Consider the following 25,916-nt stretch of genomic DNA (forward strand, 5'->3'; position numbering starts at 1 on the left):
CTGCAGGCCTGGGCAATCAACAGTCTGCCTATGTTCCCGATGGACTAAAGACCAATGGACCCCCTCCCTCCCACCCCAACCCACCAACCAACCTAAAAAAGGAAAAACATTGTGTCCATCATCCGTAGATGCGTGGTAATACAACAATATGGGTAATTCGAACAATCTCACCTCGCCCCCTCCCGCCGCCGGCCATTGCCAGAAGAAGAATTTAAACATTAGAGGCTATGTAAACTGTAGCTCAGCCACAATTAGTCGCGGCCAACTCCGCCTTCGCCGTTTCTACCGCAGCTCTCTGGCCCTCCTCAATCACTGCCGCCGGGGGCCGCCTCGCCCGTCGCCTCCTCCTCCTCCTCTGCTGACGCCATTGCGGCTTGGAGTCATCCCCGGCAACCATCCGGGTGGGTGCCTCCTTGTCTTCCGTCGGTTTCTCAATACCTAGAAGCCTACATGCCTCTGTCAGGGACCTCAGCTGGTAAACCTTATTGTCCCATTTGAACACCAGCCGGAACGGGTGACCCCAACTATATGGGATATTGTGTTCCTGCAGGAGTGTTGTAACTGGCTTGAAGGTCCTGCGCTTCTGCAGAGTGAGGGCAGATAAGTCTTGAAATAGGATCGGTGAGTGGTCTCCAAAGGCAAGGACGCTCAACGGACGTGCCTTTTGAAGGATCTCCTCCTTTGTACGAAAGTCTTGCACACAAACTAATATATCGGGAGGTGGGGCGGAAGCCGAGTGCGGCGGCCCCACCCGGTGTGCCCTGTCGATACGCAGCTCTGTATCAGAGGGGCGGGCCCAATATGTGGTTGAACAGTTTCTGAGTGAAAGAAAAGAGATCCTTATTGTCCTCGGACACTTTCACGCCCCTTATTCTGATCTTATGGCATCAAGAACGGTTTTCTAAATCCTCTACATGTGACTGGAGATCCACCTGCTGATCATTTATATGAATGATTTCTTGCTGTAGTGCCTCCATTTCTGCATCCCGGCCTTCACCCTTGCCCTCCAGGACTGCCACACGTTCCCCTATAGCGTCCGTGTCCCGCCGGACCTCCTTGATCTCCTCCTTGAGTTCTCGCTTGAAAGTATGGATGTTGTCCCGTAGGGTGTTGATTAGGGATTCAAGAAATGACTTAGTGATAGGCTCCGAGCCGTCCGACTGGCCCAAGGCGGGCGGTCCGGCCGCCATTGCTGTAGATTCAGACTGCTTTTCCGCTGGTACTTTTGAAAACAGGTCCTTGATGGTCTTGTCCTTCCGGCCCCTGGTTGAGGACATTGCCTGCGGTAGCCAACGCCCGGGTCCTGGGCAGCACAAGGGCTACCCCCCAACGCCAAATAGGTAGTAGTTCCCGTGCAGAGCCCGTCAACCTTTCCCTGCCTGAAGAGATAGGTCACCCAAGGGGCAACTCCGTCGAACGGGACAGCCTCATCGGCTCTCAATATACTGGTCGGCAAGTGGCCACAGAGCTCCCCGACGAGTCCAAGAGAACGCCCGCCGATCCACGCTCTGTGCCCGTCTGCCTTGGCACGGTGTCCACTCGAGAGTTCTCACCCGATGCGGTCGCCACCAACCAGGCTGACCCGAACTCCCTCGCCTCCAGCTGTTCTCCACCAAGACCCCCCTGCGACCAGGGGGTAGCCTCCAGTGTGTGCCGTCTATCCCCCATGACCCGCCTTCTAGCCGCGGAATGAGGCTCTCCACACTCACCCGCACTCCCCGGCACCAGGGCCCGAGCACCACCGGTATTGCGCTCCTAGAACCACCAGCCCAGGGCCATCCGCTGCTCTCGACTCCTCACTTGCTAGGCCCAACAGATCGACCAACTTCAAGCCCCCACTGTTCTAGGCTCAGTGCCAGCTCAGGCCTCCCAGCATGTATGAGGGGCCCACGCACTCTGTTCAGGGGGCGAGCGAGCTCAGGGCAGCCCCCTTATCGCTCCCGGCAAGCCCAAGCAGTCCCACAGGCCGCTATCCCAGGCGCAAGACAGGACTGGCACCGCACTATCTCGCGTCCGGCCGGAACCGGCACTGCGCTCCGTGTGCCTCGAGCCGCCTCCTCCACAGGCCGCCCGCCGGGCTGATGTGCCGAGCCTCATCTCTGCTCTGACCTCAGGAGCCCCGGTCGCCAGCCGCAACCCTCTGATTCGCCGCAGGAACCGCCAGGCCCCCGCTCCTCTCCTCTCAGAAACCAACAGTGGAGGTTCGAGAAGATGGCGGTCGGCCGACCGCCGCTCCTGTCTCCTCCGCTGCTAGGCCTCTTGCGGGGACTCGCATTGGCCGGGTCTCACTGCCGTCGGTCGGTCCGCAGCAGCTTCCGGGAGGTTCCGCCCCCGAAGCCTCGTGCAGCACTCGCGTGGGCCGGGCCCACCGCTGCCGCACCGCACCTCGCGTAGAGCTCCTCCGGGGCGGACTCGACCAGACTCAGCAGGTTCCAGGCCCAACTCTGGCCACGCCCCCTCGTTCTCCGTGATGCCGATCAGGCGAGTAGGCCACGTCGTCCACCGCAGCCGGGCAGCCCGCAACGCTCTCCTCCGGCCTCCACCAGCCAGGGGCAGCAGGCGGACCGCTGAAAAGGCTAATGAAGGGCCCCAAAATGCAATAGCCCGTGCTAAGAAAGGGCGGCGGCGGGAGCTCGGGAGAACACGTCCGCTCACACCGCCATCTTGGCCACGCCCCCTCCACGTCTATTTTAAACTTCTCATAGACCACCTCAAATGCCATGACCTAAACTTCTACTGACAATGATATGCAGACCTATTCACAAGAGACTGAAATCATTTTTTTATCAGAAGTATCAGAAAGCCTCAATATAGAATACGGAATGGGCAAAAGTATACTTTATCTGAACGAAATCAAAACCTAGGGAAGTTCTAGGCACACAACACACATCCAAACAAATGTCTGTCTTCTTAGAGACACAGTCCACATTACAGTCACAGGTAAGGGTCAAGGATAACATCAGATGCAGAACTCATGCTCAACACTTAAAATACATTAAATCCTGCTGTTAATTCATTCTTCAATCTCCAGTGCCTGACTATAGCAACATTGTGTATGTCAGCCTTCTCACATATCAAATAAAATGACCCTAAAAGGCGCAAAATAGGTAAATGCACCACATTTTCAGGCTACGGAAGCAACAGTCGCTCACCTGCCAATTGAGAAGCCATGATTCATCTGCTTGAATGCCAGATTCTACTTCAAGAACATATGCTGTCCATACAAATACCCGCTAGGCTTGGTCCCCACAGACATTCAGGAAAAAAGAATCAAAATGAACAAGCCACAAGATCTCCCATTAGACTTACCTTCCTATTGGATTCCAAGGTTTGGGTTTGATATGCTACCTACATAAAACATGCAACATCAGATGCCCTTGAAGCGTTTTGAGGCTATTCATCATTCCACCTAACCTGTTCTACCTCTCATATTGTGTACATGGTGTAAGCTGACTGCTACCTCGCGTATAGGATACATTATGTAAGCTGCACCTTCGCACTGTTTGTTCCTGGATGCACGGACTTGTACCTCTTATACTTTTGGTCACTCGTTAGTGTCACTCCTTTGCCCTGTAACCAACGGCTGACAGTTTTTATTGTCATCCTATCTCCTACACCCAACATCACAACCTCTCTAAAATGGAGCTCAACGGCAAGCACACTTTTAGAATTAACTACCCTTCCACCCTCACCAAAAAAGCCACTAAACGTTTTAAACATAACTTCTTGAGGTCGCACCCTGAAACACCCTTTGCCGACACCTACTTCTCACCGGGCAATGGAGCCCTGAATACTGATATCATCTTCCACACCTCACGCAGAGCCCAATGGAGAAAAGCGTTCCTAACCCTACTCACCGTCTCCGCCACCAGGAAAACAACTCATGGCCTAACTCTCTCTATCACACCTTCCCACCTCTTTCCTGGCAGGACCACCATTACTATCTACAATAACGGGATTGTCCTAATTCAATCCACGGACAAGAACCTGGAACTGCTAGACAACCTGTTCCCCAAGTTCAAAGAACACCTCTCCAAGCTGCGGACCCCCACCCAGAACTCCACCAGCACTATCACCCCTGACGTCGCAGCCCCCACCTACAACACCTCTACCCCCAGCACCCCAGTATATGACCCACCTGCTGTTAACGCCCCACACTCCCCAAGGACAGTCACAAATGTCTCCACCTCTTATACTAGCCGCCCCTCTATCTTGACCCCTTTTACCCCCACCCATACCCCCCCAACCCTCTCCCCCCTGACATAACAACCCCCACCCACAACATGCCACCATCTGAACACACCACCGCGCGGAGTTTAACCACCCCCCCTCCCATCCCCCCCACGGCAGACCCCTCTCCCTCCCCAGCTCCCTCCCCACTCTCACCCACGACACTCTCACACCTGACATAACTCCCTCCCACAACACGCCACCACCTGATCACACCACCATTCGGAGTTTATCCACCCCCCCCTCCCATCCCCCCCACGGCGGACACCTCTCCCTCCCCAGCTCCCTCCCCACTCCCACCCACGACACTCCCACCCTCCCAACAAAACATACAGAACATACCGCCTCCCCTACCTTAGCATCCCCCTCTCTCCCACCCCCTATTCTCAGCCCTCACTACCCTCCTGTCTCCCCCACTGTCTTCAGCCGTCACTCACTCTTCTACTCACCAGCACCGTCTCCCACTGACGGCACTACCTATGCCTCCCACCCACCGCCTTCACCGCCTACTTCACCCACACCCCTCGCCCACAAACACGCCCACACTTTGAATGCCATCCCACTCATTAGCACCGCAAAACCTTCCAACTACGCTGGTATATCCCCCCCCCTCGATACCCTGCCCGCTTTCCTGCTCACTACTCAACCAGTCACCAATGGTCCTCACCACCAACCCCATCCCCAATACACCTCCTGACCAGACTTTATCCACCCTCCAACAAGTCAAAGAGGATATTCTACAAATCAAAAAAGATGTCCACGCAATCAAAGACCTTCTCTCTTCACAGCCTAGTCTACCTCCCACCATCCCTCTACCCAACAAACGACGCACCCTCCCTACATACCCTCGCCTCCAACGACACCCGCGTTGGCCGACTATCCCCGTTCGCAATAACTCCCACCGCCCCCGTCGTGTCCTCAACCCACTGTCGGACCGCGACCTATGCTCTCTCCTACGCTCTTATGGCCCAGGTCCGGTAAAACACATATCCAACACACACATCCCCATACCCACAATTCCTACAAACCCTCTGAGGCTCCCAACAATCAACAACAGAGGTTCCGTCCCTAACAACCTCAGAAAAGTTCCACTCACTCTAGAAAGCTCGACCACCCTTCTCTCTCCCAAACTCAAATGCATCCTACTCAATTGCAGATCGGCCCAGAGACACTCCTCCGACATCGCTGATCTCGTCTCAGCTATGGATCTGGACCTAGCCATTCTAACGGAAACGTGGCTTACTGAAGCCTCTACCCCGATTATGGACATACTAGTCCCCCCCCAATTATCACATCATTAGGCTGGACAGGTCCCCTGGCAAGACGGGCGGGGGAATTGCATGCATTTTTAGGAGCAACCTCTCCGTTACTAAAGTCAACTCCCCCTCCCTTTCCTCCTGTGAACTCCTCTGCCTCGACATCACCAGCGAGGGCAAACAAGTTTGTGCTTTACATCTCATCTATCACCCGCCTGGTGACAATCTCATATTCACCCAACAACTCATGGACATGATCACTTCCAATGCCGGTCGGCAGACCACCCAAGTCTACCTGGGTGACTTCAATCTCCACTGGAGCGATCAGAAAGACACAGTGGTGAATAGTCTCAAAACTTTCCTTAATGCGCTTGACCTCACCCAAATATGCGATAGACCAACACACGACAAAGGCTCGATACTCGATCTCATCATTGCCAAAGAGAACTCTACACAACTGGAGGCGATCCAACCCTGCGACTGGTCAGATCACCACATTATCACCTTCTTTATCAATGAAAAAGTTAAACCTAACCCGGCACAACCAATCAAATCCAAAACATGGAAAAGGGACATGAAGAATCTTAACCCCTCTACCCTGCCTCCCCACATCGGCAATCTCCTCCTTCCCCCTCCAGGTGCCCCAGATGTTCAATCACTGACCGACCACTACCTTGACTCTATGAATACAATAGTCAATGAAGTCGCCCCACTGCAACTGAAGAGAGTCTCCACCAAAATTTCTAACCCCTGGTATGACGATAGACTCAATGACGACAGGCGTACTATGCGAATGGCAGAGCGCACCTGGAGATCGGACCCTTCAGCACTGCACCTCAAAAGGCTTAAGAACAAGAGAAATGCCTACTTCAGGAAAATAAAGCGCACAAAGTCGGACTTCTTTAGCCGCCAGTTGGACCAAGCAAAAAACAGGCCAAGAAAGCTGTTCGAACTAATCAAGACTCAAACAAAGACACAACCCTTACAATCAAACAGCACAACAAGCGACACCCCACACTGTGAAGCCTTCTCTGCTTTCTTTAAGCTAAAGTCTGACAACATAAGAAATGATCTCATCATGGATGTAAGCCGATTCCCCAACCACACCAGAATGTCTAACAATCAACCTAAAAACAAGGCATCATGGCTGTACTTCGACACCTACTCGGAAGAAGCAATACACAAACTGCTCTGCACCTTGAAGCCCTCTAATCACCTCACAGACCCCCTACCTACTAATGCTGTAAAAGACTTCATCTCCTTGCTCCTCCCCCTCTGGACCAAAATCATCAACAGCTCCCTACAACAAGGCCTAATTCCAGACTCCCTCAAGGTGGGGCAAGTCACGCCCATACTCAAGAAACCTACAACTGATCCGTCCGACCTAAACAATTACCGACCCATCACCAACATCCCCACCCTGGCCAAACTGCTGGAGAAATGTGTCCAACTCCAACTAACAAAACACATTGATCAATTTGACCTCCTCAACCCTCATAAATCAGGCTTCCGAGCGAAACATAGCACGGAAACAGCTATGACACACATAATCGATGACGCCCTCCAAATTCTTGATCGCAATGAGTCCTGCCTCCTCATCCTTCTTGACCTCTCTTCAGCATTTGACACGGTCAAACATGAGAACCTGCTGGAGCTACTAAGCACTAGAATGGGTCTATCGGGAACTGTTCTCAAATGGTTTTCGTCCTTCCTTCACAACCGGTCTCAGAAGTTCAAGATCGACAATGTGCTATCTACACCCGTGCCTGCAGATCTAGGTGTCCCACAAGGATCCTCCCTCTCCCCCACACTGTTCAACCTCGTCATGGAACCGCTCGCCACCTTGCTCCAAGCTTCCAATGTCCAATTCCATATGTACGCCGACGACACACAACTTTACCTAAAGCTACAATTCCCGGAAGATATCAAACATCTGAATTCCACACTTATAAACACTCAATCTTGGCTGGCCGATAATCACCTCAAACTGAATATGCTCTGAAAACTGAGTTCCTACTCATCTCACCCCCGGCGAAAATTTCCACCACCCAAACCTGGCTCAATAACCTAACAGCACTCAATGTCCAACCTACCATCGTGGATTCGGCGAAATCCCTAGGCATCACACTCGACGCCAAGCTCAACATGCAGCAGCACGTTAGCAAAGCCACAAAAGGAGCCAATTTCCAAATCAACACACTGAGGAAAATTAAACCTTTCCTCCCTGCCGAAGACTTCCAAACTGCTGTACAAGCTTTAGTCATCCCTCGAATAGACTACGGAATTGTGGCCCTCAGCGGACTCCCGCTATCCACAACAGCACCCTTAAGAGCCTCCCTGAACGCTGCCGCGAGACTCATTACTGGCTCAAGAAAACACTCGCACATATCCCCAGACTTAAAGTCTCTAAAATGGCTGCCTTTTGAAGCCAGAATACAGCTAAAAATTGCAGTTATGACACAAGCGGCCGTGCACCACAATGCACTCAACTACCTCGCTCAAAAGTTGTCTATATCAGGAGGTTCGAGAGCCAATAGAAGTACAAAAAATCTTCTCCTGAAACCTCGCAGATTCCGGAAAGAGAAAACATACAAGCGCTCCTTCTCAGGAATGGCACCCAGGATCTGGAATGCGCTCCCTCCTGAAACCAGGCTTATCTCCTCCACTGCACTCTTCAAGAAAGAGGTGAAAACCATCCTTCTGGCCAAGATCTCCTGAACCTTATAGGTGCTGGATCAGAGACTCTGCATTGCTCTGTATCGCTGTTCACCTTGTCCTCTGACACTATACTTCTACTTGATGGGGGTCACTATTACGCTACTCTCTTAATACCGACCAATATACGATACACTTTGGTTTTCTGATTCACTCTCCCGATGCCCCCACTCAGTGTTCTCTCTACACTAAGACATTGGTATAAGCCATCCACACACCCAAGGTGTACCTGAACACCTCTGTAGTGGGATCAATAACTGGTGCCGTCTTATATTACTTGTTTACCTGTTGTATATTGATATGTATTATGTATGTTACCATTATCCTACCACGTCAGTGACTATTATACTGCTTCCAGTTTCTCTGTTCATTCCTATTGCCCCTACCCTGTCTTTGTGAAGCGCTCTGATATCTGTAAGGATCTTGTTCGCGCTATATAAAACTTTGAATAAATAAATAAATAAATAAATCATAATGTAACAAAGAGGCATTGTTTAGCTTCCCAGCACCCAACTACAACTAGGTTATCTACATCTTTGTTTCATTCATGTGTAGGAGGAATAAGAAGCAGCAAACTACGTGAAGTCTGCACACATTTAGCAAATCAAGAAAAGTGCAATATTGCTATCCAAAACAGTAGAAAGTCCCCTCTATATCAGTTAGTACCAACAGATGGCGTGACACGTATATTCACAACTTTGATAGGTTTTCTAAATACATTGCCTCGCCTCGAATTAGAGTAAACATGATAGCAACCGAAACTCAGATTAGCAGGTTCACAGCTTTGTCATGAGAAGAAAGAACAAGCATTTACAATGCAATGGTTTCGCCTTTTGAAAAGTTTGAGCTATTGGCATTGTAAATGACAACATTTGTATTTATGTGTTGGTTTTGAAAATAAATAAATAAATGGCATTGTCATTTACAATGCCAATAGCTTAATCTCTTGCAAATGGGGGCAGGGCCATGACGAAGTTGTTGCTTTTGAGTAACTACACCGATTTTCAAGAAAATGATATAATGTTACACTTAATTACATAAAATAGGGACCCGCCATTTAACGCTTTATTTTTAGCCCAAAATTATTCCAGCGCAGTACACAATTGTCAAAATAGCTGCGACGCTCTGGTGGGGCCGGCCTGGCCAGAACTTGGGGGTAGCTGGAATTCATGGTCCAGCGCTCCAGCTTCGGGGATGGGGTGGAGCACACACCTGTGCGAGAAGAGTCCACAAGTAACCAGCCTTGGCTTCTCTCAGGCCCGCCACGCAGGGCGAAAGAACAAAAAATCCGTGCCAATAGTGAAATGCAACTGCTATGGACACTACTGCTGCCAATCGTGCAACTGTTAGTCGGGGACTGTCCGTGCCCACTGCAGTCCACAGCAAGCCACCGCCAAACCCACTGCTATGCACAGCTGCTCTGGGTCGAAAGGAGTTGATCACGGCAAAATACAGATGCTTCTTGGAAGAGGAATACAACACAACCTCCGACTACAGCTGCACACGGCAGAGCCACTTCCCTGATATACCTGTCATCGGAGAATGGAATTGACACTAAATAATGCAGCTTCCCATTGTCGGAGGGGACTTCCAACTTGAGAATACCAGGGCCAACGCAAAGGATCCCAGCTGTCTACTGCTGCTGAATGAAGCACACACCCGCCCTCGAAATAACAGGCTCTGGGCGCAAATACAGAACTGTCAGCAGGAAAGCTAATCTGCCAGTCGGATGATGGGACTGTCAACATGAGGATGAGTCTCTGGGCTGGAGAATGACGATGCTTGGGAACAAGACCTGGGCTGCAGCACACGGCTGGCTCCTGGAAACAACATCTGCCACGTGAAGCACTCAGCCCGCTGTAGGATAATGGATTAGTCTGTTGCCTAATAGAGTCGCCCAATGGCGAACACAGCTCTCCACCGACGAGAGCTTCTGCCAACCGGAGAATAGGGCTCGCCGCTGTAGATCACAGCAGCCAGTTAAACACCATGACTGCTCACCGGAGACTAGATTTCCACTGCCCAATCCAGGTGTCACTGGAAAGCACAGCTGTCCAAGACCCCAGCTATCGGCCAATGAACCCAACTATTCACTTGGCGAAAATCTTGCCGCGCAATGATCAAAGTTTCAGCAACATCAAAGAGTCGATAAAGTGAGTTTCTCTTTAAAAAATATATTCCCAGGCAGCAGTGGGGCCGACAGAAAGAGCTTTCTCAAACTATCTTCCGTTGGACTGCGCGTCCCCTCCTCCGTACGGCTTTTCGGGAGTGACTGAGGTTTTACAGAGCCTGATGTTTTACAGATGTACGGAAAAGCTGCATTCTCAGCTTACCCTTCCTGGGAAAAAAATCATTTTTACGGAGTTCAGCGGTTTTTTTCACCACCCGTACGACTCCTTCTCCCTTTCTCAGTTGGACGAAGTAGCTCTATGGCACTTCAAAGACACAGCCTGGCATGTACGGGGAGGTGGGCGCAGAAAGAAATGAAATCTGCAGCCCCCTGGGAGACCGGGTAGCTTATTAAAGGGCTGTAATTACGAGGCAACGCGTTTGTACTGGGCCTGACGGTTCGCAGGCCCCTTTACCCACTCCACCCGCCGACAGCACTACGACTAGACACTGATTAAGAAACTATCGGCCAGCATTTGATTGAGCCCAGCTAGCTTTTCTTGAGTGGTCTAATTACGCCTTCCTCGCCTCTTTGCAATACCCCCAAATTCCTCAAGATGCATGGCAATGAGGTGATCTGGTGACTCAGGGCCATTTTCTTACCCCCATGTTCCCGACAGCATTTGTATGTTTAAATTGGAGAGGCAGAGACATATTTTAGAAAAAAATGACCCAACCTCGATACATTTTTACTCTGTTCCTGCACCGTTTGCTCCAGGCTACAAGCAGAGAAACTGGGGAAATAAAACAAGCACGGGTCTGTTTCTTGGGAAGGTAACAAAAGCCTGTTAAGTTTCAAAACAATAAAGGAAAACACGTAATTGAACTGAACCCCAGGAAGCAAAAAGATCCTGCTTTTTAACAGAGGAGAAAAGTGCATTTTAAAAGACCGAAAAAAAATGGACTTTGATAGATTGGTGGGTGTAGGGCCTGCTTGGGATATCTGCGAATACGTTTACTCAGCTTTCACCCATAGCAGATATTATGAGTACTGTTACGCTGGGTGACAAAAGCAAGAATCGTTAAGGCGCAAAGACGCAGTTCCGTTAGTGCTTAGCTATGTAAATATTTAAGGCTGTGCTTCGAGACAACATTATTATTTTTTGAATGACAAAAGGGTTTGCCTTTTTAACTCAAGCAGATAAATCCTGCCTATATTACAATTCGTGTAACAATCACACTTGTGTTTATTTTATTTGTTATCTATTACAGAGTCGTTATCCAACGCGATTGAGGGAAGGTTTAATTAAAAGTGCACCCTTTTTGCTCCAAATATTTTATTATAAATTGTGCACTTTGAAGAGTATTTTGGATCACAATCTAAAGCTGTTTAAAGCGTCAAGTTGTGCTCGTTGGTGTGTTTTTTGCGCTGTCTTTAACGCCATTAAGGTGGAGAGTATGATGAACGGCGTCGAAGGGCCACCACAGGAGGGATGCAGAACCCATGATGGGAGCGAGCGCAGGTCTCGAGCTGAACCTCCAGCCCTGATCCGGGGAAGGAGCATTTCATGCCATCAAAGGGGCTCCGGATTGGATCCAGATGTGCTCCCCCGACTTGTTCCTTGCATCTAATTAAGGAGCTGGTCTGAAAGAGACCTTTCCGTCATTACCCCTCCCCCACGCCGCCTCCCTGGTGCCTGCGCCCATCTTGGTGTCAGTACTCTTAAGCAGCAGGCGCGTGTCTGACTGAACAATTCACCCATCCCGCCATTGGCAACGCCAGTGCTTGTTATTCCTACCACATACCTCCAGTATGGACTAACATATTCCTTGTGTGCAAGCCAACGTTTGATAGATACTGTCTGAAAGGCGCCCAAACTTTTGTATAACCTCCCCCAGGGTACTGTTTTTCTGGCGCACCAGTGCCTCCTTATACGATTGTTAAACTTAAAGCAGTGATGATTGGCCTTCAAAATAAATAAAAATGTGTTTCTTGGTTTGTTATCTTATTTAGATTTATGGCGTTTTTCTTCCTTGGACTAGTTTTTTCTGGCCCCATAAAGTAGGATGTCGGCTTAGATGCCCTGCCTAAGACAGCTAGTACTGCAAATATGCATTTCGGGCAACATTTTCATGAAAATGGTCCCCGCCAAGAAGCACCCAGTTCTCACTCCACGACATAACCCTGTGGCAAGTCTCCGGGACCCTTGTATTGAATCAGCAAGACCCTTTGACACGATCGGATAGTGGAAACCTTGTCCTTGGCAGAGGAGAACACTGCTGTAGAGCCACAGGTAGACTATATACTTCTCTTCATATAGATTCAGCGAGGACATGCAAAGCTTTATTTTATTTTTATTAAGGTATTGGAGTAATGCCTGACGTTCTTGTCCATGTTACAGGAGCTGAGGAGTTGCAGATCCCCTGTTTTTCAGTTAATTTAAACAGATGTGCTTCACTGCTCATAGAGGGCTGAAAGTATGACCACGTCTGCGAGAGGAGAGGATGAAAGCAGATGCTCCCCATGCGGCGTTTTACATGCTTGTGACCAGTTAGACAGAGCAGCCTTTCTTCTTAGCTCCACATGATCAGAGAGATTCTCTAGCCAGCTTCTCCCACTCCCTCCTCGCGTCTTCAGCGGATCTGGCGAGGTCTGGATGTACAACACAACGCAAACTTAAAGGGAGAATTGCATTTAAAGTACGAAAACCTCGGCTTAGTCGCATCAAACCAAGAAAGCAACGCTTTTTGAGTAACATTCTTTCATGCAAAGGTTGGTAAACCCGTTAAGCTGGCTGGGCTTCTGATGGCTGCAAAATTCTTATGGGAGCAAACATCGGAGAATAACTTGCTGTTATTTATTTCTTTTTTAAAACCTCACCGCCTCCCCCCCCGCCCCCCCTTAACGTCTTCCCATAGGTGGATCTGCTCAAAGCTCTGCATACTAATACTTACCTGATTGAGTAACTAGATTACCAAGTTTAATTCAAATCCGTCCACTGCGTCTACAATTTTAGGGAAATCACATTTTGTTTTCGCGGCAACAGTAAAAAAAAAAAAAGTACTAGCAGTTGAACCTCATCGATTTACGATCGACGAATCCTACTAGGCTATGGTGCAGATTCTACCCATAGGAAAGGGTATAGAGGATGAGTTCATCATACTTCAAAATGAGAATTTTTTTTCCTAACCAAACACCCCAACACTCTCACCCTTCCCAGCTCTCAACAAGCACCTACGAGGACACGGGGGGCGGGAGAGGACACGGACGGCGGGAGGGGGGCGGGAGAGGACACGAACGGCGGGAGAGGACACGGACGGCGGGAGGGGGGCGGGAGAGGACACGGACGGCGGTGTGGTAAATAAATAAATAATACCTCTATTTTTGACTGGACATAACAATAACAGATAGCTCAATAAATAAGAGTCAAGATTCGAGGTAGTAGGAGGTTGCAGGTTTTAATACAGCATAAAGGACAGGAACAGGACAACCTGCACGGGCAAGATCTGGGATGGCTAGCAACTTTTAATAACCGTGCACAAGCATATATAGTTAAACAAAATACATTACAGTACATACAGTAGGCGTAACAGTGGGTGGGGCCTGTAACAGTCGCGAGAGATAAGGCAGAAAGGAGGTGTAACAAGAGGCGTGAACAGGGCGTATACATAGACATGTGATGTAAACGTAACGGAATATGTCACAAATGGGGCGGAAACATGGAGGGGGCTACCTAAGGAGCCGGGACCTCTAACCTAGTGGTGCGCGCAAGCTGGCAATGACGTGTAACTAGGGAAAAGCTGGGGGCTATGACTTCTGAGCTAGAAGGAGAGACGAAAGTCTGGAGAGTCAGAGCGACATGTACCTAAACACTATCTAGTATCTGATGTTTAGAGAACATGTTGATAGAATCCAAAAGTTATCAGGGCAAAGGCTAACAGACACTAAGACTGGTGCATGCATTATTCTACATGTAGTGTGTGTTGAGGAATATTAAATGACCATAAATACAGTATTTCTCTTACATGGAGACGTAAAGGCTAGACGATGACTGAAACTATTGATGCGATTCAGTAGCTTAGGAATGCAGAGAAGGAGGGCTGGACTGATAACTAGAATCATAACATACTCTTGGCAGACTGGCAGGCAGAGCCAGGCCGAGCCGGGCACTGTGAGGCAGGAAGTAAGTGAAGGGTCAGGGATACAGGTGGGGGCTGTATCGCTCCTCAGCGAGGGTTCAGGAGACAGGAGCTGAATCTGAGTCCGGGCCCTTTTGAGGCCTAGAAACAGGGACTTTTCAATGAATTTAACGTGCACACTGTAAAACGTGGCAACATAACTTTACATAGGCCTGATGCTCGTTGTATTCACGAAAACTAGGAACTGGCATACTAGAGATGGACACAGCTGTAATTGCGTCTTTAATCGATCATGGGGAATACATATGCATATTAATCATGCACACATAACATAAGATGGGGAACACGTAGGGACACAGAACATGGCAAAATTTACTTTTCCACATTCCCTCCTTGTCACTACGTTTCCATCAGGAAACATCAATATTCATGATACCATCTATCATTTCATACAGTATCATTTGCTCGTCTCGAATTTTCTTGGAACGGGATCTAGGACGGGACTTGGGACTAGGAATACAAGAGGTAGCACAAATGCCGCAAATCGCAGGGCCACATTGTATACAGAGGCAGCAACTGAATATGATCGCTACTGCAATACCTAGAAGTGACAATATTTTCCATCCCCAGGCAGAAATAATACTCCAAAACCAACCGGACCATGTCCAGGTGCCTGGATCCTGGTGTAACTGATGGGCAATTTTATGAAGTCTGGTTATAGCTGAATAAACAGACGGCGCGTTATTTGGAATGAAAATGCAGCAACTAGATCCGATGACTCTACATGCTCCTCCTCTATCGGCCAGTATGACGTCAAGAACGAGACGATTTTGGAGCACGACAAATCTCATAGCAGATTGCTCTTCGGTTAAGTTACCTAGGGCAGAAGCAGTCTCATTCACTACTGCCTCAAGGGTTCTGGTTAATCTACGGATTAACTTACTATTCTGGATAGGTCCTATAAAGAAAAAGAATCCTCTATTGAAATCTGTATACTGTTCTAGAGCAGTTTCAGTTTGGTCGACAACTGGGGACTCGATCTCCCTTCTATGTCTAATGTGTACTAGAAGTGTGTTTCTGTGATAATCAGATGGGGCTAGGAAAACTGGTGGCAGCAGGAAGGCAATGTAACAGGTTCCATCCCAATCGAGGGGCAGACGAACATATGCGGTCTGACCACAAACAAAATAAGAATGACGTGAAGCTTTGAAAATAGATTTCCCACTGTCACTATACTCGACAATAGTAGTACAATCACTATGTCCTACATGTACGGAACCATTATTTCTGACACATAATTCGCCTTTGACTGGTAATACTGAAATAGCAGGTAAGTCTGGAGTAGGATCAGACTGAACATTCAGGACCATAAAATTCGAAGAATAATTACCCAAATTATAAACTTCATTTTCTAGATCTAACCCTGTTCTGTGGGGAAGACCTTGCTTGTCTGGAAAACATGTACTGTTCAGAAGGGACATATCAGTTGAGGATGACGTTAACATGGACCATGCTCCACATGAACCATTATGTGAGAACGGATAAGGAAAGAGTGGCAGAACTCCCTTCGGTGTCTGGAAAGGGGGGAGTCGACCACACACCCAACAATTTGTGGCATTGCTGGTCTGGTGTGAATAATGTAACATACGGATAAATGAATTGTTGCGCATAGCAAGACGATAGGATAGTTCGTGAGGAGGTAGATCACTAAACGTGTGCTCTACTGTAGCATTAGAAGACTTATTTACATGAGAAATTGGAAAACATAAATGAAATGCATAACTCGTGCAGGTAACCATTAAGCTTAAAAACAATATAAAACTTAGAAAAACGATACATCGGATTGAGTTTTGACTAACTCTCTCACTATGGGGGTCTATTTCATACATGTCAGATACCTGTCTAACCGTTTCACCTAGGGGAGGACTTAGACAATTAAACTGGCTGACTTATTTTACTAGACCGTAGCTTATTTTTATACTCCTGCTGCGGAGTTTTCTCTAACAGGGAGGGCTTGATATCAATGTCATTTGCGGGACAGTCCTTAAGAATAGTATCTTGGCAGTCTTTAAAATCTTGACAATCCTTGGAAATGTTCTTGGAAACAGCTTTTAGTCCGTGAAATTTCTTGACGTGTGACAGATGCACCCACCCCTTCCTGCCTTCCAACTTGACGGCAGTACGGGTGGTTAGAAGGACTAACTTCGGCTCCTTCCAGCGAGGCTCCAGCGGACTTGAACGATCAAAATTGCGGACGAGGACCAGGGTGCCGGGAAGGATCTCGTGTGGCTTGACTTCAGTATTGTCGGGAAATGCAGCGGCAACCTGTGAACGACATGAGTGTAGGGCAGACATCAAGGAAGCTAGGTAATCTGTCAGCATATTACTGGAAACATCTGTAATACTTCGGGGTCTAGGTGTACCCCATACATTCGGGGGGCGGCCGAATACGACCTCGTAAGGGGACAGACCTGATCTGGAATGTGCGACCATGCGCATATAGAACAGAGCGACTGGCAGGGCAACTAACCAGTCTACACCTTTTTCTTGACAGATTTTGGCAATGCGGATTTTCAAGGTTTGATTATGTCTCTCTACGAGACCGGCTGCTTCTGGATGGCGTACACAATGGAACTTCCACTGGTACCCTAACAAAAGGGAAACGTGCTTCATTAATTCAGATGAGAATGGCTGGCCGTTATCAGAATACACGACCCTAGGGAGTCCATAGCGGGGGAAATATTCACGAACCAGCTGCTTGGCAGTGGTCGCGGCTGTGTAATCTGGGACTGGATATGCTTCTGTCCACCTGGACAAAGCGCATACAACTACAAGGACATACTTGAAACCTCGACATCGCTCCATCTGAATATAATCCATCTGGAGGACTTCAAAAGGGTGGTCAGGGGGCTGGAACCCACCTTGTTCCACCGGGACACTTTTACCTGGATTGAATTGACAACATATCATACAAGTACGGACTTTCTGCTTGGCTGCAGCTCGTAAATGCTTGTTAAACCAAATGTTCTGGATACTGTCTAACATGGCTTTTTCTCCTAAATGTGCAGGACTATGTGCGGTATTAATAATGACTTGAACCATTGAGTCGGGGAGAAACCATGTGGCTTTTCCCTTCGTCACCCATCCCTGGTCTGTCTGGACCCCTCCTTGTTCGGACCATTTCTTAATTTCCTCGGGGGTAGCATGTAACTGGATATCTATGACATCTTGAGTAGGGTCCTTAACTGTCATACAAGTAGTCTGTTCTAGAGTGGATGTCGGTGTCTTGTTAACTGGTATGTCTGGTGTCTGTGCTGTAAGCTTGGCTGTTCGATCTGCTAGATCATTTCCTTGGGAAATAATGTCAGTAACTTTCGTATGTGCCTTGCACTTCATGATAGCGATAGATGTCGGTAAATGTATTGCATCTAACAGAGCTTGAATGAGGAGACCATGCTGAATCTTGGTTCCATGAGAAGTCATGAAACCTCTCTCTTGCCAGAGCACTCCAAAGTCGTGTACAACTCCGAATGCGTAGCGTGAATCTGTGTAAATATTAACTGTCAGGTTCTTGGCGTGTATGCAGGCTTGAGTCAGAGCAACTAGCTCTGCTGCTTGAGCAGACAGGGTGTCAATACGATGTGTTTCAATAACTTCAGTGTCAGTAGTCACTGCATACGCTGCTACTAGTTCTCCTGTACTCGTTCTCATACATGAACCATCCACATAAAGTGTCAGGTCAGGATCTGGTAACGGAATATCTGTCAGGTCTTGTCTCGGCTTAGTCATAGTGTTAACTACTTCCACACAGTCATGTGTGGCAGGATTTGAAGTAACTGACGGTAACAGTGTAGCAGGATTTAGAACGTTGCAGCGTCTGATTTCTATGTGTGGCTGGAACAGTGTCAGTTCATAACCTGTTAAACGTGCAATTGTCAAGTGCTGAGTCTGTGTTCGGTTTAAAAGAACTTCCACGGAGTGTGGAACTTGTACTGTCAAGGAATGTCCTAATACTATGGAATCACTTTGTCTGATAGCTAGTGCTGTGGCTGCAACTGACTTGAGGCACGCAGGCAGAGCCTGGGCTACTGGATCTAGTGTACTCGAAAAATAAGCACAGGGCTTGTATTGTCCTGCTTGATCTTGTGTGAGAACAGATAATGCTGTACCATTACGTTCTGTGACAAAAAGTGTAAAAGGCTTATTGTAGTTCGGTGTAGCTAGAACGGGAGCTTGGCATAAGGCTTTCTTTAATTCATTAAAACTAAGTGTATGTTCAGATGTCCAAGGGAGGACAGTCGATACGGCTGCCTCCTGTGTCGTTAACTGTATCAGTGGCTTGGCTAGAAATGCATACTGAGGAATCCATTGTCTGCAATAAGAAGTAAGGCCGATAAAAGCACGTACCTCCTTCTGTGTCTTGGGCTGTGGAAGACTCGCTATTAACTGGATACGGTCAGGTGTCAACTGCCTACCCCACTTGGACAGTAAGTGGCCTAAGTAGATCACTTGCTGGACACAGAATTGACAGTGGTCCCATGCTTACGTAATACAACACAACAAATAAATATAGACGAAATCGCTTCTATATTTTCAGAAGGACATGTCCAGCCGGACAGAGGTCTTTCAGGTTTACTTAATAAACAAAATTCTTCAAACAATAGACGTGAGGAATACCTTCCACAATGCCCCTATGTGGTACACAAGCCTGTGCCCAACACTAACGGGGTGATCACAGTTGAAGAAAATAGGAAAGGTTCAAGGCAAAACAAACGTTTTTCTGTTTCCATATAAATTGTACAGAAAATATCAAGCTGCACCATTACATATAATCAACCAATCAGATTTGTATCGGGTGCATAAGCAAGTCGACGGCGTTTCGGTTCCATCAAGAAATCATAGGAACCATCATCAGGACAATTAAATACTTTGCCTTTACATTAAACCTCAATTTTGCCGAGGCAGAGCGCGTTAGGGCACAGATAGTAAATACTTCCTTGATGCCCGGACCAATCGCCCACAATCGAGCGTCAGGTTTAGCCAGTATACGCAATCGCAACCGGACGACGCCAGGGCAAGCCAAATCCTTCGGTCATGAGGTGTATCCAGGGACCTCATGACCGAAGCATTTGGCTTGCCCTGGCGTCGTCCGGTTGCGATTGCGTATACTGGCTAAACCTGACGCTCGATTGTGGGCGATTGGTCCGGGCATCAAGGAAGTATTTACTATCTGTGCCCTAACGCGCTCTGCCTCGGCAAAATTGAGGTTTAATGTAAAGGCAAAGTATTTAATTGTCCTGATGATGGTTCCTATGATTTCTTGATGGAACCGAAACGCCGTCGACTTGCTTATGCACCCGATACAAATCTGATTGGTTGATTATATGTAATGGTGCAGCTTGATATTTTCTGTACAATTTATATGGAAACAGAAAAACGTTTGTTTTGCCTTGAACCTTTCCTATTTTCTTCAACTGTGATCACCCCGTTAGTGTTGGGCACAGGCTTGTGTACCACATAGGGGCATTGTGGAAGGTATTCCTCACGTCTATTGTTTGAAGAATTTTGTTTATTAAGTAAACCTGAAAGACCTCTGTCCGGCTGGACAAGTCCTTCTGAAAATATAGAAGCGATTTCGTCTATATTTATTTGTTGTGTTGTATTACGTAAGCATGGGACCACTGTTGTTTCCATAAAATTGCTCCCCGAGGTCCCTGCCTGACTTAATTGGGGTCCCTTGTTGTTTAAAAGTGGACACAGAATTGAAGCTTTGAAGGAGACACCTTGTGCCCCATCTCGGCTAGGAAATACAGGACTGTAAGCGATGCTCGCTCGCAAGCATGTTCAGAACGGGCTGTGATCAGTAGATCATCGACATACTGGAGCAGGGCAGTGTCAGTTGGCATGTGAATGTTGTCTAGTTGTCTCTTAAGTGCTTGACTGTAAATACTAGGACTTTCCGTGAAACCTTGAGGAGCTCGTGTGAATTTATAGCTCCTTCCATTTAAACAAAAACCGAAAAGGTACTGGCAATCTGGATGAATGGGGACACTGAAAAATGCATTCTTGAGGTCTATTACTGTAAAAAATATTGCCTCAGAATCAATGGCTGTCAATAGGGATGAGATATCTGGAACAACTGGATACTGGGGAATGATACATTTATTGAGTTCTCGAAGATCAATCACTAATCGATATACTGGGGGTGCATTTGGATCAGTACGTTTCATGACTGGAATGATAGGAGAATTACATACATTGGAGTCAGTTTCTACAACTACTCCTTGAGCAATGAGCTCGTCAATAATTTTGGATAAGGCTGCTACAGCCTCAGGTGGCAATCTGTACTGTCTGATTCGTGGCAAGACTATACCTTGCTTGAGAGTCACACGATGGGGTGTGATTTGCATGAAGCCAACATCAGTTGGACCTTGCGCCCATAGATGCTGCGGAACATTAGACAATCTTGGATCAAAATCACGCAAAACATAGTGACCCTTGAAGTCACGTAAAAACAAACGTATTCCCTCTGGGGAACAGCAAATAACTGCACCTAATTCTTTCAGTGTCTTAATGCCTAACAAATTTTCTGGACATGACTTCGTAAGCAGTAGATCAGTAGTTCGGGACAATGGACCTACTTCAAGAGTAACTGGCTTTGATATCTCGTTTACAATAGGCTTTCCTGAAAATCCAAGGGAAACATTTCTAGAGCCTGAGAGCGGAGCCCCTGGAACCTCGTCGTGACTTATAGTAGTCCTACTTGCCCCTGTATCAATCAGAAACGTTCTGTCTTTCCCTAATACTTGACTATGTACATAGGGACCTTCTTGATCTACAGGAATCTCGATGAGAGGCAAGCCTACCTCCCTCTCTAGGCTGTTTCATGAATACGCTTGATACTCTGGATACTCTGTCTGTGCATACTGGTACATCTGCTGTGTAACATGCTGTGTCGCAGCGATAGGCTGCGGTGCTGGAACTGTCTGTTGTGCATTCTGTGGCTGAGAAGTCTGTGAAACTTGTTCTTGTCTAGGCGGACGTGGTCTTTCTTTAGTTTTACCAGTGGCTATGTTGTGTTTCAGAACTGCACACTCGTTTATAAAATGACCTGGCTGTTTACAATAATTGCATGTCCCTTTAACGGGAGCTGCAGGATGACTGGCTTGATTCGGACCCCTCTTCTGACTGTCTTGAGGAACAGATTGTGCAACTAGTACTTTCATTTTCGTGTCTTTCATACGTCTTCTCTCATGTTCTTGCTCTTCTCTGATTCTATTCTGGTGATACTGGAGCATCTGGAGCATTTGGGACGGGGTACTAGCTTGCCAAGTACTTTCGACTTTCAAAACTCGATTTTTAACTTGTGGACTTGAATTCTCGACTAATTTAGTAACAAAAAGATGAGGGTATGACTCGCTACTCGTCTTCAAACCACTGTTTATTATGAAACATTTCTCAAATCTGGAATAAAAATCACTAGTGTCTTCGTCTTGTTTCTCTTTACAGGCTGAGATTGCATCCCAGTCTTCCTTTTTAGTGGCTAATAATCTAGGCAAAACTTGTATCAATAATTCTGGTAATTCTTTACATTTGTCTCCAAGACCGGTACCTGGTACTCGTATCTTGTCTTCAGCTTCTAGAGCTGTCCAATCGATCTTTTTCTCTCCCACCTCCCAATCTTTTTCCTTGAGTTTTTCGTATACCCCTGCGGGCAACAGGACTTTTAGCATTTTAATAATATCTGGATACGTGTATTCTCCCATACGGAGCATGTCTTTTAATTCACGGTGGAACCCTGCTGGATCTTTGTCGTGACAGGGAATTAATTTCTTCATCTCTAAGAGTTCCATCTTGGTAACTGGGGTGTAAACAAATACTCGTTGCATTTCACCACCCGTTGTCCTAACTGGGTGTACTTCTCGTAACGGATGCTGTCTATCTATGTAAAACGGTTTACTTTCTGGAGGTGAGACATGAACAAAATGCGGATTTAAAAACGTTCTATATTTGTGGCGCTGTTCTAGAATGACACTAATTAAATCGGTACCTAAACCTTTCCATTTATACTGGAGTAACTCGTTCAGGACATCATGTAACGGACCTGGATCAGAATGTTGACCCTCATACAGCGTAATGAGGTGCTGGATCATATACATACCCACCAGTCGCTGCTCGGCTGGGGGCAGTTTCAGAAACATTTGTGCCACTATTTCGTCTGGAAAAGTGGTAGAATCAGTAATCCATCGGACTGCTGATCGGTCTAGTTCTTGTTCATGTATAGTACCTAATTCACTATAACCGATTCGTGATTTCAGAATTTGATCGGTAGCTTGAAATACTTGTTCCAGAGAACCTTGTTCCGGTGCTGGAGGATGAAAGACTTTCTTGTGTTCTAGGCGTAAATGTCGGCCTGGAAGTCTAGATTTACCTACATACGCTATTCTGGCGGTATTCTCGTCCTCTACCTCTTCAGTAGAAGAGTCATTTTCTTTCTCGCTTCCTAGAGCTTCTTTGCGTTGTTCGTGTAACCTTATTATTTCTTTACGTATTTTCTTGTACATACTCTCTATACTATTGAGTGTCTTGTGTTTACCCTCGGCTATATTATCACTCCACTTTGTCAGAACTTTCATTTCGGTCGGATCTTTAGTCGGGGAATCTTGTTCCCGTATTAAACAATTGATCAGAAACTTTAATAGCATAAACTGGATCTCAGCTTTTCTGAGAGACATGACTTCAGCAATACTTTCTGGATCTTGTCCTGTACGAATGAAACGATACACTCCGTCTAGATCTTCTTTCATATTCGGTAGGGTGACCAAATACTCGGACACCTGTCTTATACACACGGAATATATAACCATACTATCCTCGCCTGGGACTGGATCATAACAGCATTCAGTAAGAAGTCGCCTGATTTCTGCAATGGACTTATATTTAGGCGTACGCTGTAACGCACGTTCATGTAACTCGACTGCCCCTAGACGTCTACTTGGCGGCGGGGTACCAGGAGGACCTCCTCCCGCGGCCCCTAAACTGGAATCGTCGACTGATACTCTTCGTGTTGGCAGAGTGACTGATGTGGCGGGAATTTGTAATGTAGGCTGGACCGGGGGTACCGTAACAGGTGCTGTAACAGGTGCCCCGGTGACTGGAGGAGCAGGATTTACATTATTTACAGGAGCTGGCGGAACAGGATTTGCATATTCTGGGACTGTGTCGTCCAAATAGGACGAGAGAAAAATATCAGCTGCGGTCGGTTTGTGACGTAGCTTGGTCGGAACTAAGGGTGGCGGAGAATTACTAGATGCCTCCGGGGTTGCTTTTGGCAAGCCCTCGGCAAGAAGAGGATACATACCCTTAATGAGGGCATTCCTCTGTCTGTCTGACTGTTCGGTTTTAACTCGTTCACCTATTTCGATTAGTTCCCTTTCTTGGGCTCTTTCTGAGGATTCTCTACTTAATTCTGACTTTCTGATTTCTTTTTCGGTTCTTTTATGAGATTCTTTGCGCCATAACTCGATGGCATCTTTCTGTGACTGTCTGGCTTTCTTTTTCCATAATACTTCTTCTACTCGCATGATGCACTCGGCATCCCATGTACCCGATACGGGCCATCTATACTTTTCTTCTAACTGTTTGGTGTACTCCACCCATAAATCTAGATATAATATGGCACTTATGCCATGCTTTTGATACATAAAATGACCTGGACTGTCCCTAGGCGGGACAGGAACTGCTTCTTCTAACAGACCTTTTCTAGTTTTTAACTGACGTAGTTTTGAGAGCAGCGGCATGACTGAACTGTAGTCTAGACACAATACAATACACAATGAACACGATAATTACACCACTTTCATACCACGACATTGAAATACATGAATGACATTTAAATTAACAGTTTTGACAAAATACTACCTGGAATACTGAAAACAGAATACATGAATTTCTCGAGAACAGAACGGACTAGAACAGAAACTAGATGCACTGCTAAAACAGTACGAAACTTACCGGTCTCATAAAGAGACACGTCAGGACCCGCATCCACCTAAGTGGACACTTCGTGTTGGATCTGCGTACCCAAACCCACGGACCAGAGACAATGCAATTGACCCTGTCTAGATACTACCCCAGCAACGGTACTCACCGGGCAGCAAGAACGGAAGGCCTCGGACTGGACTGGACTGCTACGATGACGGACGGACGAACTTCGGACTTCTGTTACGGGTGGGCCTCCGGATACCTCGGACTCTCGGCTTGGGCTCTGGTCGGGACTCGCCGCGTTCCTCCACCGCCTCGTCTGGATGCTGGACCGCAACCTCCGTCTCCTCCGTGGGCCTGAGGGATACTTGAAGCAGAAATATCTGCACGTGCACGGTATGGTTCCGTCACGGCTGCAGAGGATCAGGGGGCTTGCGTGGCTTCTCCGGCGCGTGGGGAAAGGGCAAGTACCTGTTCGGGCGCCATTATGTGGTAAATAAATAAATAATACCTCTATTTTTGACTGGACATAACAATAACAGATAGCTCAATAAATAAGAGTCAAGATTCGAGGTATTAGGAGGTTGCAGGTTTTAATACAGCATAAAGGACAGGAACAGGACAACCTGCACGGGCAAGATCTGGGATGGCTAGCAACTTTTAATAACCGTGCACAAGCATATATAGTTAAACAAAATACATTACAGTACATACAGTAGGCGTAACAGTGGGTGGGGCCTGTAACAGTCGCGAGAGATAAGGCAGAAAGGAGGTGTAACAAGAGGCGTGAACAGGGCGTATACATAGACATGTGATGTAAACGTAACGGAATATGTCACAAATGGGGCGGAAACATGGAGGGGGCTACCTAAAGAGCCGGGACCTCTAACCTAGTGGTGCGCGCAAGCTGGCAATGACGTGTAACTAGGGAAAAGCTGGGGGCTATGACTTCTGAGCTAGAAGGAGAGACGAAAGTCTGGAGAGTCAGAGCGACATGTACCTAAACACTATCTAGTATCTGATGTTTAGAGAACATGTTGATAGAATCCAAAAGTTATCAGGGCAAAGGCTAACAGACACTAAGACTGGTGCATGCATTATTCTACATGTAGTGTGTGTTGAGGAATATTAAATGACCATAAATACAGTATTTCTCTTACATGGAGACGTAAAGGCTAGACGATGACTGAAACTATTGATGCGATTCAGTAGCTTAGGAATGCAGAGAAGGAGGGCTGGACTGATAACTAGAATCATAACATACTCTTGGCAGACTGGCAGGCAGAGCCAGGCCGAGCCGGGCACTGTGAGGCAGGAAGTAAGTGAAGGGTCAGGGATACAGGTGGGGGCTGTATCGCTCCTCAGCGAGGGTTCAGGAGACAGGAGCTGAATCTGAGTCCGGGCCCTTTTGAGGCCTAGAAACAGGGACTTTTCAATGAATTTAACGTGCACACTGTAAAACGTGGCAACATAACTTTACAT

The 25,916-nt window shown here is 47.3% G+C and overlaps 1 protein-coding gene across 15 annotated transcripts in view; it reads right to left on the bottom strand.

Moving 5' to 3' along the window:
* BLTP1 (bridge-like lipid transfer protein family member 1) overlaps nucleotides 1-25,916 on the bottom strand; it is a 2,102,388-nt gene that overhangs the window by 1,975,827 nt on the left and 100,645 nt on the right. The gene's annotated exons all lie outside the window — the stretch shown is intronic.

This window comes from Lissotriton helveticus, chromosome 2_1 (assembly GCF_964261635.1).
Source record: "Lissotriton helveticus chromosome 2_1, aLisHel1.1, whole genome shotgun sequence".
Taxonomy (NCBI): Eukaryota; Metazoa; Chordata; class Amphibia; order Caudata; family Salamandridae; genus Lissotriton; species Lissotriton helveticus.